Raw genomic sequence first — 14,046 nt, forward strand, 5'->3', positions numbered from 1 at the left:
GGCTCGCATCATTTCGATTTATGGGTTGAGACAATGGTTATCTTTTTTTCACTGAAACTTGTTCATTATTTCTTTCACTATTTCTTTTGATAGCACTCGGATGCTTTGCAGGCAGCGCTAGCATGAGTGCTACGGCACTCTTACAGAAAAAATAAACCCTATGGGGAACCAGCGCTTACCGGGAGGCGCTACGGCTGTTTGGGTGTGCAGCTGAAATATGCTGACACCACCCGATAGGGAGGCCCCGAAAATGGTACAACATTTTGGACGATAGCAGACGGGCGACTGTATCAACGTTCGCTTTCGTTCTATGCATCGAGCCAAGCTCTGGCCATACGGCCCTACCTGATGCGCGGTGGACAAAGCGCATGCGCTCATACGTTCTATCACGCCGGTTCCCAGTCAGGCCAAAACCTGGACACATTTAACTCAAGATGAGCGGTGGAACTGATAACGCGAAATCGCAGCATGTGCAACTGAAAACTGTTTCTACCGCTCGCTAGGCTGTGTGTTATGGCGCTGCTGTAGGCACGCGAAGTTTCAGCGCTGGTTGCCCATAGGTCCAGAACCACTATTTTAAGTGGCTCGGTGTCTTGGGGGACTCCGGATAAATTGACAGCACACGGTCATTTTTGAATTTCGCCAATATCGCAATGCGACAGCGGTGTCAGTGATTTGATCGCATTCCCCCGGGTTTAGCAGCGCTAGGCCCAAACAAACACGCTGTGCTATTCACAGCAGTTCGACTACTATTGGTCCGGTGGCGAATTTCCCGCTGGTTTCGCCTTTTATAGATAAGCGCACAATGTGTATTCGTTCATCTAATGGATCTCAAGGTGCCATCTTCGCTTATTACTAATATGTGCCACCAGTCAGTTTGTGTGCACCGATTTTTGAGCGATAAGGAATGTGTGGCCTGATGCCACTCTGCGACACATCACGCTACTTGTACGCAGATATGTCTATCGTACACAACATAAAGTTTGTGAGTGCATCCGTCTTCATTTTCCTATTTTGATATAGCTGAAACGTCATTATTACCTTTCTTCTTTCCATGGACAGAGCAGCAACATTCTTTCGAGCAAAAGGCAATCAAAACACATAGTCGTAGTAAACGTTGCGTAACAAATAAGTATCATTGCATCCCTTCGCCCAAACTGATATCTACTCATCGGCACACAGCTCGAGGCACGCCGTGATTGCCATGATACTGCTATCAAGGTGTAAGCGTGGCGGCCTTACTACAGATGAGCGGTTTTCGTGCAAACAACCAGCTAACAATGCGGTGCGCGGCAGTAGAAGATTGACATGCCAGCGAAAAACAAGATGACCCATTTCCGGCCTAGCGCTGTGGTTGATGGCGGGTGGCGCACCGCTAGATGTCGCGAACAGGCAGTTTGGCACGCGCTCGCATGGTCCGTAAACGTTTTGGGTCGACTGCACGATGATTTATGTCTGATTAACCCACGCCTCAATAGCCTGGCAACGTTCAATAGCCTGGCAAGAGAACAAGAATTCAGGATCGCCAGTCAGCCTCTAGAGTCTGTAAAGGAGTACGTTTATCTAGGTCAATTACTCACAGGGGACCCTGATCACGAGAAAGAAATTTACAGAAGAATAAAATTGGGTTGGAGTGCATACGGCAGGCATTACCAAATCCTGACTGGGAGCTTACCACTGTCGTTGAAAAGAAAAGTGTACAATCATTGCATTCTACCGGTGCTAACATATGGGGCAGAAACTTGGAGGTTAACAAAGAAGCTCGAGAACAAGTTAAGGACCGCACAAAGAGCGATGGAACGAAAAATCTTAGGACTAACGTTAAGAGACAGGAAGAGAGTGGTGTGGATCAGAGAACAAACGGGGATAGCCGATATTCTAGTTGACATTAAGCGGAAGAAATGGAGCTGGACAGGCCATGTAATGCGTAGGATGGATAACCGGTGGACCATTAGGGTTACAGAATGGATACCAAGAGAAGGGAAGCGCAGTCGAGGTCGGCAGAAAACCAGATGGGATGATGAAGTTAGGAAATTTGCAGGCGCAAGTTGGAATACGCTAGCGCAAGACAGGGGTAATTGGAGATCGCAGGGAGAGGCCTTCGTCCTGCAGTGGACATAAAATATAGGCTGATGATGATGATGATGATGATGATGATGATGATGATGAACCCACGCCTTGACATGCAGATCTGATTGCGGCGATATGGTTGTGCTTTGAGCGGCACTGTTTTCCAAGGAGCAAATACGCGAAATAAGAAGTAAGTAGTTGCAAAGAATTGGATTCACGAAACGTCTATTACCAAGAACTGCGGGCGCCTATACCACTGAAACGGACGGCTGCTGGCTGGTGACGCCGTTTATTTACTCGCCAAATCACACATCTACACTGGAATTCGACTGGTTTCACCAGCTCCCGCTTATATTCTCCCGACCCTTAATTGCGACTTCGCCGGCCACCTGGACTCTCCTTTTTCCTCTATATGTCCTCCACCCCTTTCCCAGGCCTACTGAGCTGAGACGCACTTCCACCGATTAACGCTCCTCCCTTTTCCTAACAAATGAATTCATCCATCTTGTCCTACTAGGCTGCAGAAGATAGCGTCTCTTCTTCTCCATAATCTCTCTCTCTCTCTCTCTCTCACCAGGACTCTCCCGTCGCAAAACAAAGATGCTATGTTGCATATGGCTGGGCATCGTATTTGCAAGTTCTTTTATTCCTAACTGGAATGGCCAACAGAGCGGCGTGCAATTTTCGGTGATTGACGAGACAGAATACCTTCAGTGCCACTTCCACACTCAACGCTTTAGCTACTATTAGCCGCTTCGACGGCAGACCACTCTCGGAGAAAATACCTTGGGAACTTGACCTAAACACAAGACCTACTGTGCTTCTTGAAATCGATTGCACTGTGTGTATGAATGCTTGTGACTATTAGCGGTCATTCATTTGCCGAGTGTGTTCACTCTCGCTAATACCCGTGCCACACGGGCAAAGTGTAAAGTGAACTTTGAACGAGTGCACTTCGCGGCTAGTGTCATTCGCAGGCTGCGAGACCGGAACGCTTAGTGACACTCACTGCAGAGTTCACTCGCCGGTGAGTGTGTTCGGCGAACTCACTTCGCGGTGGCGAAGTGTGTAGCCTCGTTAGAAATGCTTAAAAGATACATAAAGTGATATTGAAAGAAGAGTCAGGAGTAATATTATTATCATTGTTTTAAATTGCTAACGTTACTAGATAACAAAATGTACCACATCGCAAAAATACAAAAAAAAAACAAGAACAGCAAGAAAACTACTCTCGCTCTCGGGCTGTTCACGACGACGCCGGGTAATGACTGCGCAGTTGTTTGGCGGATCGAGTCGTTTTGACTGTTGCTGGTCAAGTTTCCGTCGTTGCCGGCGCTTATAAAGGTAGATGGTAAATGTTGTTTCTAACAATAATAAACTGTTTTCGTGCACACAGCTTTATATTATGCTTCCCGCCTGACTCCCGGTCGCCATGGCCATCAATTTGAAAGAACACTTTTCTTTCTCGTGTAGCAGCGCACCGCCAAAGTGACATGCAGCGCGCTGAAGTGCACTCGCTCAAAGTGCACTTTACTTTGCCCCTGTGGCACGGGTATTACTCTTCATTCTTTTAGGGGCGAAGCACCTTAGGGCCGAGCCTTGTCCCTCGTAGTCCGTAGCTCTGGTTGGCATGGAGACCGCTATGTATGTATGTATGTATGTATGTATGTATGTATGTATGTATGTATGTATGTATGTATGTATGTATGTATGTATGCATGTATGTATGTATGCATGCATGTATGTATGTATGTATGTATGTATGTATGTATGTATGTATGTATGTATGTATGTATGTATGTATGTATGTATGTATGTATATATATATATATATATATATATATATAGTATAAGTACGCCAAGCTCCGGCTTCCGCGTCCGGTTCCGCTTCCGTTTCCACGCCAGGTTCCGCTTCCACTTCCGGAAGCCAGCTTCCGGCTTCCGGAGAACGCTTCCGGCGTTTTGCCCGAATGATCGATCCCCCGGTGCTTCGACCACTCATCATCATTCACTTCGTAGATATGCGGTGTTTTTTGTTATCTCTTCCTTTATATTCATGTTTTTCTGCTAATACATAGCATTATGACTGTCAAAGTGTAAAAAAAAATATGCGTGTGAAGTTTGGGAAGGCGGTCTCGTGAGAGAGGAAGAGAGGGGATGGGACAGCTTAGGAAAGCGTACACACACACACACAACACACACACACACACACACACACACACACACACACACACACACACACACACACACACACACACACACGCACGCACGCACGCACGCACGCACGCACGCACGCACGCACGCACGCACGCACGCACGCACGCACGCACGCACGCACGCACGCACACACACACACACACACACACACACACACACACACACACACACACACACACACACACACACACACACACACACACGCAGGCGTTCACTATGCAGCCCTATCAGTAAACCCTGAGAAATGTCATTTAGATTATCAGGAGCTGAAGTTCCCCGCCCACATTGTTAGCCACGCTGGTGTGCGGCCATACCCAGAAAAGAGTATGGCTGTCGCGCGCTACCACCACCAGCCAACAAACGTGACGTCCGCCACTTTTGTGGGCCTCTGGGCATGCATACTACAGACGCTTTGTAGAAAATTGTTCCAAAATTGCAGAACCACTGACTCGTTTGACAAAAGTAGATATCCCGTTGGTTTGGGGTCCCGAGCAAAGAGATGCTTCTTCCGCGCTTCAGCGGCGCCTCCAGACACCGCCCTACTTGGACACTTTGATGAAGACGGCGATACTGAACTGCACACCGACGCTAGCAACATCGACCTTGGTGCAGTCCTCGTGCAGTGGCGAGATGGCGTTGAACGTGTTATTGCTTACGCTAGCCACACTTAAACTTCTGCCGCAACTACTTTGCCATTGAAAAGGAATGATTAGCTGCCGTCTGGGCGATAGCTAAGTTCCGGCCATATTTATAGGGCCGTCCATTCAGACTGGTTACCGACCATCATCCCCTTTGTTGGCTAGATAATCTCAAACACCCTTCATGGCGTCTTGCCAGGTGGAGCCTTCGTCTTCAAGAATTTGATGTAACAATAGTCTACAAGTCTGATCGGAAGCACACTGACGCTGACTGTTTCTCGCGCGCTTCGCTTGAAACCGTGTCAAGTGATGCTGACGATTACGGTCGTTTCCTTTGCGCTATCTGATTCGGCTCAGCAACAACATGACGATTTAGAGCTCGGGCAGCTTATCGACTATCTTGAAGGACGAAGTTCGCATCCTCCACAGAATTTCCCGCGTTCACCATTTTCGTTCTGTCACCGCAGTAATGTCTTGTATAAAAAGAATTTCTATACCCATCAGCGACTGGACATATCCTGGTCTTTCCGTCCGCACTGCGTGCCGATATTTTGTCCACCGGCCATGATGAGCCCTCTTCAGGGCATTTGGGATTCGCGCGTACCTTGGCCGGAATTCGACAACGCTACTACTGGCCTAAGCATGCGGAGGAATTCCAGCATTATGTGAAAACTTGCCGCGACTGCCAGCGCCGATAGGCTCCACCTCAGCGCCCCGCCGGTTTCCTGAAACCTGTTACACGACCAACACAACCATTTCAACAAATTGGCATGGACTTGCTCGGGCCCTTTCCTCAGTCTTTTGCTGGCAACCAATGGATCGTGTTTGCGACTCTGACGCGATTATCTGACGCATTGTCTGACTTCACATATCTGACGAATCTGACGCGATTATCAGCGAACCACTGCCAGTGATGTTGCACACTTTTTCATCCACAACATCGTCCTCCGGCATGGCGCACCAGCAGTAGCCATAACTTATCGTGGTACAGCTTTCACAGCTCAGATGATGCAAGACGTCATGACGCTTAGTGCAGCTCATCGCCGAGCCACTGTATACCATCCTCAGACCAATGGTCTTACGGAGAGGTCAAATAAAACAATCGCTGACAAGCTTTCCATGCATGTCGGCAGCAACAACAAGAACTGGGGCGATGTGTTGCCTTACGTTACATTCGCGTACAACACTGCTGTTCAAGAAACTACTGGGTTCACTCCTTTACGTGTGCTCCACGGCCGTGAGGCAACGACCATGCTCGACGCCATGCTCCTCCCGAACAATCCGACATTACCACGGCAATGAATTTACCCAGCTCGCAGACGCCGCTTGCAAGATTGCACGTGAGCGAATCCTGAAACAGAAATGCATAGATTCCCAGAGCTATAACGCTCGCCATAGCGAGGTTGTCTACCAACCCGGTGATAAAGTTTGGGTATGGGCCCCGATTGGCCAGCGCGGCCGGTCGGAAAAGTTACTGCGCCTCTACTTCTGCCACTACAGAGTCCTCTGTCGCCTCAGCGAAGTCAACTACGAAGTTCTTCCTGAAGACACGATTCGGTGATCCCGTCGTGTGCAGAATACGAACATTGTTCATGTTGCCAGGATGAAACTGTACCACTTACGTTTACGAGGCCATTCTCAAACTTCATCACAAACTTTAACACAAACTTTATTAGTGTTGCCGTGTATGCACTTTGTATTTTTCCAATTGACGACTTCCAATTTTTCCAAGAAGACGACGTGCATAGCGTTCGGACGTGCCTCACATGGGCTTCGTCGTTTTTGCTCTCTGTGCGCGGCCTTCGGATACATACGAGCTCAAAACCACTTTCAAAGTGTTCGTGAGTACTTAAGGACCCGAACCGCTACCAATTTTTGGTGCGGAGGGGACTTATTGGCCCATTTTTGGGCCTTTTCTACCAACCACGCCCGAGAAGGCCTAGCACGACTACGGCCGCCGAGGACTGGTATGCCACGTGAATACGCCACAGACGGGATGGATATCCCAGTGGAAGAGTATGACGACACCAGTCAATGGATCTCTGCCATTCAAGCGCAGAAGATGTCCAACCGCCGCAGAAAAAGTGAGTCGTTGTCACTTTCCTCACCGACCACGTCGACATCGAACACTAAGCCAGCGCCGCCGACTAAGAAGCCCGCTGTGCGGACCCGCATGATTCTCAAGTGGAGTCCTTTGCCGAGATTACCTACCGAATTCTTCAAAATTGTGTTCAGGCCGAAAGGCGGAATGAATTTGAATAAATTTACCGTCATCGAACTCCTTCAGGCCACTATCTGTGGTGCAAAGGTTAAGGTCGCGGATGCGAGGAGAGACGACCAGGCCCGTGTTAACCCTACGAATAACTCCTACACCGTCGCAACTCCGTCAGAACAGAGAGCGCAGCAATACGTTGCTATCAAGAACATCCAACTCGAAGACGAAACTTTCGAATTGAATGCCTACATTGCACCCCCCGACGAGTCTGTACGGGGTATTTGCTATAACATATACTCAGGCCACAGCAACCACGAAACGTTGCAGGACCTACAACAGCGTAACAAAGGCAAGAACTTCGAAATCGCTGGAGCTAGAAGATTGGGACAGACTAAGTCTGTTCTGATCATCTTCGTCAGCACCACAAGAGTACCGGAGAGCATTGATCTCTTCGGCGGTGTCGTGAGATGCTACTACTTCAAGCCGAAAATTGAAGCTTGCTTCAACTGCCGGAGACCAGGACATCGAGCGGATGTATGCCCGCAAGAGAAGCAAGAGCTCTGCTACCGATGCGGACAAAGCCATCCGAAGAAAGAAAACCCAGATTGCACCCCGAAATGCATCGTCTGCAAGGGAGATCACGTCACCGGGACCAGAAGGTGCAAGTTTCGCTACGAAAAACAAAGAAAACCTGCTACCTCACCTGCACCACCCAAGAAGAATGATGGACACGTCTCAAGAAGCCGGTCCCCTTCAGCCACACGCGGCCCTGGAACGAGAAGTCGAAGCAGGTCAAGCTCCTTCCCGCCCTTGTCCAGAAGCGTCTCCAAAGACCGGTCAAAACAGGTGAGCTGGGGTCCGCCTACCTCCCGGTCTAAAGCAGACGAAAGAATACAACACCTAGAAAGACAAAATGAGCACCTAACCTCCATAGTCGCTCAATTGCAGGAGGAAATTAACAAACTGAGAGCAGAGAGAGAGCAAACTAATAGCTCTATAGTTCAACACTCCACCACAAACACACCCCAAAGACAAATAGCTAACACACCCGCTGCATCGGCAGCCTCTTCGCGATCATCCTCCCCACAACGCAACCCCCCCGCAAAAAAGCGACCTCTGACGACTGAAAAAGACCCCATGGATGAAATTAAATCCATGCTGGAGAAAAATTTCGCACAATTTGCCGCGCAAATTGGCAGCAGAATCGAAGCACTTGAGGCCAGACAAAGCAAACAAGAAGCAGCCTTTGCTAGCTTCACATCCAACTATGAGCAGGGTGCAACTACTTCAGGTGCCAGGCAGCATCCAGAAACCCCCATGTACTTCAACATGGCGGGACTGCATAATGACATAACAATCTGGCAATGGAACTGTAGAAGCTTCGGAAAAAAACGAAGTAATCTGCAGTTCCACATACAAAACCTTAAAGAAAAAGTCCCCGACGTTATTGCCTTACAGGAAACACTTGGCAATGTTAAACTGCAGAACTATAAAACCTATGAAAACAAAATTTCAGAGAAATACCAAATTGCCACTTTAGTCCAGAGAAATTTAACGGCCATAGAACATGACCTAGAAGTGTCTGACTTTGACTGTCTCCTAGTAGAACTAATTCCACAAAAGGTAGGCATACCCGCCTTATTCATACTTAATGTTTACAGCAACCCTAATGGAGGACACCCTACCATTATCGAAGCAATAAATAGGACACTCAAAATTTCCAAACAGAATCCACTAGTCATAGTGGGGGACTTTAATGCACAAAACATGGTCTGGGGATACAGAGCCAATAATAAGAAAGGCACGCATCTCTGGAATTAGATCCAGGATGCGCGCCTTACGCTACACACAGACCCAGTCACCCATACTAGAATTGGCAGGAGCACACAGGTTGACACATCTCCAGACCTGATGCTCACAAAGTATATAGGGCAAGTGACATGGCAAAACACTATGACTAACCTAGGTAGCGACCACTACATAGTGGCAACTACTATAACTGCCAAGAACCTCAGAGGTAGAGGCAGGAAACCGGTCCAAATTACGGACTGGGACAAATTCAGACAACTCAGAGATCAAACCGCAGGGAATGAGATAAGTAACCTAGATGAATGGGTCAAAGACCTCATCCATGATGTTAAAACATTAACGAAATCAATCCCATCTTCAGAGGCACCAAAAACTGTGGACAGTCGGCTGCTACATATGTGGGAAGCATACGACAGTCTGCTGAGAAGGTGGCAAACGCAGAAACTCAATCGACCACTGCGCATTAAAATTGCAAAGCTATCCAAAGAGATAGAAGATTATGCACAACAGCTTGCCAGGCAACAGTGGGGCCAAGTCTGTGACCAAATGAGTGGCAAACTTGGACTCAAGGATACTTGGCACCTCCTCAGACACCTGCTGGATCCCGCGACCAGCAAAATAGCGCAAAGTAAAAACATCATTAGACTAGTGCATAACCATGCGCTCACAGATAAAGAACTCGTCGAGCAACTCAGACAGAAGTACCTAGACACATCAAACAAAGTCTCTCTATCGAGCTACTTGGGAGCCCCGAACCGCAAACTGGACGAGGAGATCCAAGAGTCTGAAGTGCGAGCAGCGCTTCAAAGACTTCGGACCTCCTCGGCTCCAGGCGCGGACGGGGTTACAAACAAATCACTAAGAAACTTAGATGATGCCTCGATCGAAGCAATTACTAAATATTTCAACGAATGTTGGGAAAGAGGGGAACTCCCCTCATCCTGGAGGCATGCAAAGATAGTCTTCATCCCGAAACCGGGAAAGAAGCTTGACTTGCAGAACCTCAGGCCCATATCTCTCACCTCCTGTTTAGGCAAAGTGCTCGAGCACGTAATTCTAAACAGGCTACAGAGCCACATGGATGACAATAATTACTTCCCGCACACCATGATAGGCTTTAGAGGAAATCTATCAACCCAAGACATCATGCTAAGACTCTCAGAAGAGGTCTTACACCCTATTCACAGGAAAAGAACTAGAGCTGTCTTAGCCCTAGATCTAACAAAAGCCTTTGACAACATTAATCATGAGGCAATCATGCTTGCATTGGAGAAACTCAATGTCGGACGCAAGACATACAACTATATCAAAGCCTTCCTCTCCGACAGGACTGCCGAACTCCAGCTAGGCTCCGTCGCATCTTCCATATTGCAACTTGGCAGCAAAGGAACTCCACAGGGATCAGTACTATCCCCTTTACTATTTAACATCTCTCTTATACCGCTAGCTACCGCACTTAGCACAATCCCTGGTTTGAGACACTCACTATACGCTGACGATATCACCCTCTGGGTTAATACCGGAAGTGATAGTGAGATCGAGGAAACACTACAAGCAGGAGCAGATCAAGTGTCATATCATGCGAATCAAATAGGCCTGTCATGCTCCCCCCAAAAGTCCAGAACTTCTGATTATAAGGGCTCAACCACGAGCAAAGACACCTCACCCGGACATCAAGGTGATGGTAGATGGCACGTACGTACAAGAGGTGCAGACCCTTAGAATTCTGGGGATGCACGTACAAAACAACGGAAAGAACGCATTCACCCTGAGCAAAATCATAGGATGCGTTAGCCAAACAAACAGGCTAATTAGACGAATAGCAAACAAGCATAAAGGCATGAAGGAAGCGGATCTCAGGCAACTTGTCCAAGCCTTCGTCCTGAGCCGCATAGTATATTCCCTTCCTTACCTGCACCTCTACCCGGCTGAAAAGAAGAAAATCGATTGCCTAATTAGACAGTCATACAAATCAGCCCTTCACCTCCCTAGATACACGGCTAATGAGAAGCTCCTTGAATTGGGAATTCACAATACCCTAGAGGAGCTGGTCGAGGCACACAAGCTAGCCCAACTGGAGAGGCTATCCAAAACTCAAGTAGGAAGACACATACTGGAGGACCTGGGGATCCGATACGGATCCACACACACCTCAATATGTAAACTTCCCCTAATATACCACAGAAATTTAAGGATAGACCCAATACCAAAAAACATGCATCCTGAACATCACAAGGACAGAAGGAGAGCAAGAGCTAAAGCTCTACATATACACTACTCGGGTCTGCAGGATATAGTCCCCGTCGACGTTGCGGAATACCCAAGTCGAGATGCCTTCTCTATAGGTATAGTCAACAATCAAGGTCAGGCCCACTCCTCCGCAACAATTTGTTGCATGCATGCAGAGGAAGCAGAAGAGGCAGCTATAGCTCTGGCTATAAGTGGCACCACCGCGGAAATCATTTTTAGCGATTCCAAAACCGCAGTTAGAAACTTTGCCAGTGGCAAAATCCACAAACCGGCCATGCAAATTCTAAACAAATATCCACCGCCTGATCGCCAGATTCAAATCATCTGGGTCCCAGCACATTCCTCGCACCCAGGAAATGAGGCTGCCCACAATTATGCCCGAGGTTTCGTCAGCCGGGCGGTGGAAGGCCTCGACCTGGGTTCAGCGAGGGATCGCATGGTGACATTCCATGAAATTACTATGCACTACCGCGAAGGTAGACAAAAATACCCCCCCTCCGCATAAATCACTGAATAAACTGCAACAGGTGACCTGGAGACAGTTGCAGACTGGCTCATTTGCCAACCCTTACAAATATTCACTAATATATCCGGGCTGCTTCTCACCTAAATGCAAGAACTGCGACGCCTATAAAGCGGATTTGACACATATAATGAGCGACTGCCCCTGGGCTGAAACCTAGGGCGGAACTCGAGCTTAATAACACTTCAGACTGGGAGGTAGCGGTGTCCAGCTCGGATCCCGCGGTCCAGCTGCGGACCGTCAACTGGGCTTTGGAGGTCGCCGAAAGTCAAGGGCTTACGGCCACCTCACGCCGCCTAGCAGAAGAAACCCAGTAATTTAAATAACTCTGCATCTGACGAAAATAAAGTTTTCCCTCCTCCTCCTCCAATCTTTCACATTTGAAGCATCGAGACGATGCTTTCTAGAAGCGGGGTATTGCCACGTGCATAACAGTTGGCTGTGTTGTGGGTTTGCCGCTTTTGCGGAAGCTGAGGACGGCGAAGTGAGCTGGGTGTCGACGACGACGAAGACGCGCTCTCAGTGAAGGTGTCGTACTGAAACTGTGATTGCTTTAGGTTAAAGTTGCCAGCTGGTATCACCGTACATACTAACTTGACTATATGAATGCACAGAAAGAGGCAACGGCCAAGAGGAGCGAGCGCGAGTTCCTAAAACAACAACCGTCTTCTTGTTCGTCTTCTGCTGGCACCTCTATTTGACACTACAATCATTTCCCGGTGGAAAAATAGCCATCCTGGCGACCTATGGAATAGGCAGCACTAGTGGGTCGTAGTGCGGCTTCAGTCGGGTGACATGAACAGTTTCGCGTCCACGACGCCGTTGGTCCGTAGATGGCTCAATAGGCTCAATGGCATAGTTGACCAGGGACGTCGGTCATAGAACCCTGTAAGGGCCGTCATACTTTGAGTTGAACTTTATTGAAAGGCCGGGACTAGAGGAGCGAATGCGGAGCCATATTAATGTTCCAGGCGAATATGATGGAAAAGACAAGCTTGCGTCACGACTATATTTCTGACTGATGTTATCAGCTTTGGAAATAACAGCATTGATGAGACGGCGCAGGTCTACAATATCCTCAGTGAAGGACGTGAAGTTCTAGCCGGATTTCTTGGCGCGACCGCAAGCGCTGTCTTGCACGGAGCTCGCGAACAGTGGGTCGGTCGAAGACTTTCACGAAGCCCGTTTTTAGGGATGATCAGTTGGCAATATCAGCTTTGTGGTCGGGAAACCACCGCTGTGCTACGCCCGCCAGGTAAAAGTTGGCACTGCTGAGTTTGTCGCCGTCATCCCGCTTATTGTGGGCGCTGATACGAAGTGAGTCAGTCCTCGAGGTCGTGCTCGTCGGTGCCGTTGAAAATGACAGGGTCTCGCTATCTTGGTACGCCGGAGCCGGCGACCACTAGGCGTGCATTGTCGCAGCTGGGGGTAGAGTCCGGGTAGGGAGTTCCAGGTTGAAACATGGCACCAGCACGCTCCACCAATTATTAGTAGGCGCTAAAGTTAGATTCGCTCGGCGTTTCTATTCATGCACAAAAGCAGGAGGCAACGGCAAAGCGGAGCGAGTGTGAGCACGACCTCCACCAACAATATATATATATATATATATATATATATCTATATATATATATATATATATATATATGTAACGCGATCAGGAGGTTGCGGACGTAGAACAACAGGGTCGCTCGAACACTGCGTTTATTCTTAATCTTCTTCTTTCCCCACTAATGCACGGTACCGTTCTTGTGTGGTTCGTTACACACTTCCCCCTCCCCCCCCCCCACCCCCCCCCCCGAGAGAGTCGTAGGCACAGGGGCGGATGATACCCTCTTAATCGCCTCGCATGAACGATTTTAGTGTGGCAGTCCGGTGACGTCCAGAAGAGCTCAGGTGGCCGAGGTTGGCTGTTGCACTCCGGAAGACATATCCATGCTCCGATGAAGAAAGGTTCGGACACACAGCAGCCGTGGGAACTCGGATGTCGTTGCGACTTCCAGACACATGGTGTACCCTGCTCGAACGTGCGGTGGACTGGGTCGTTGCGGCGACGTCTCTGTTGGTCTGGTTTGCCAAGAAAGTGCCCGTGTCTTTTCCTTCGTCGTGCACAGCGTTGTCGCATGAATCCTTGGAGTGGGAGCAGTCCTGATAGGTGGTGCTGAATGTGTGTTCGGCGACGTTTCTTTCTTGCACAACGTAGTATTCGTCGAGTTCGCCTTGGGTTTTTTCGCCTTGCGGGTTCATGTCTTTTCTGATGATGCATTTGTTCTTCCGGCGACGCTCTTCGTCGTCGCTTGTCAAAGTCGAAAAAGGGGTAGTTGACG

At 48.7% G+C, this 14,046-nt stretch overlaps 1 pseudogene; it reads right to left on the reverse strand.

Moving 5' to 3' along the window:
- Positions 1-5,631: 5,631 nt before the first annotated feature.
- LOC125945720 (uncharacterized) overlaps positions 5,632-14,046 on the reverse strand; it is a 19,839-nt pseudogene continuing 11,424 nt past the window's right edge.

The sequence above is a fragment of the Dermacentor silvarum genome, chromosome 5 (genome assembly GCF_013339745.2).
Source record: "Dermacentor silvarum isolate Dsil-2018 chromosome 5, BIME_Dsil_1.4, whole genome shotgun sequence".
Taxonomy (NCBI): Eukaryota; Metazoa; Arthropoda; class Arachnida; order Ixodida; family Ixodidae; genus Dermacentor; species Dermacentor silvarum.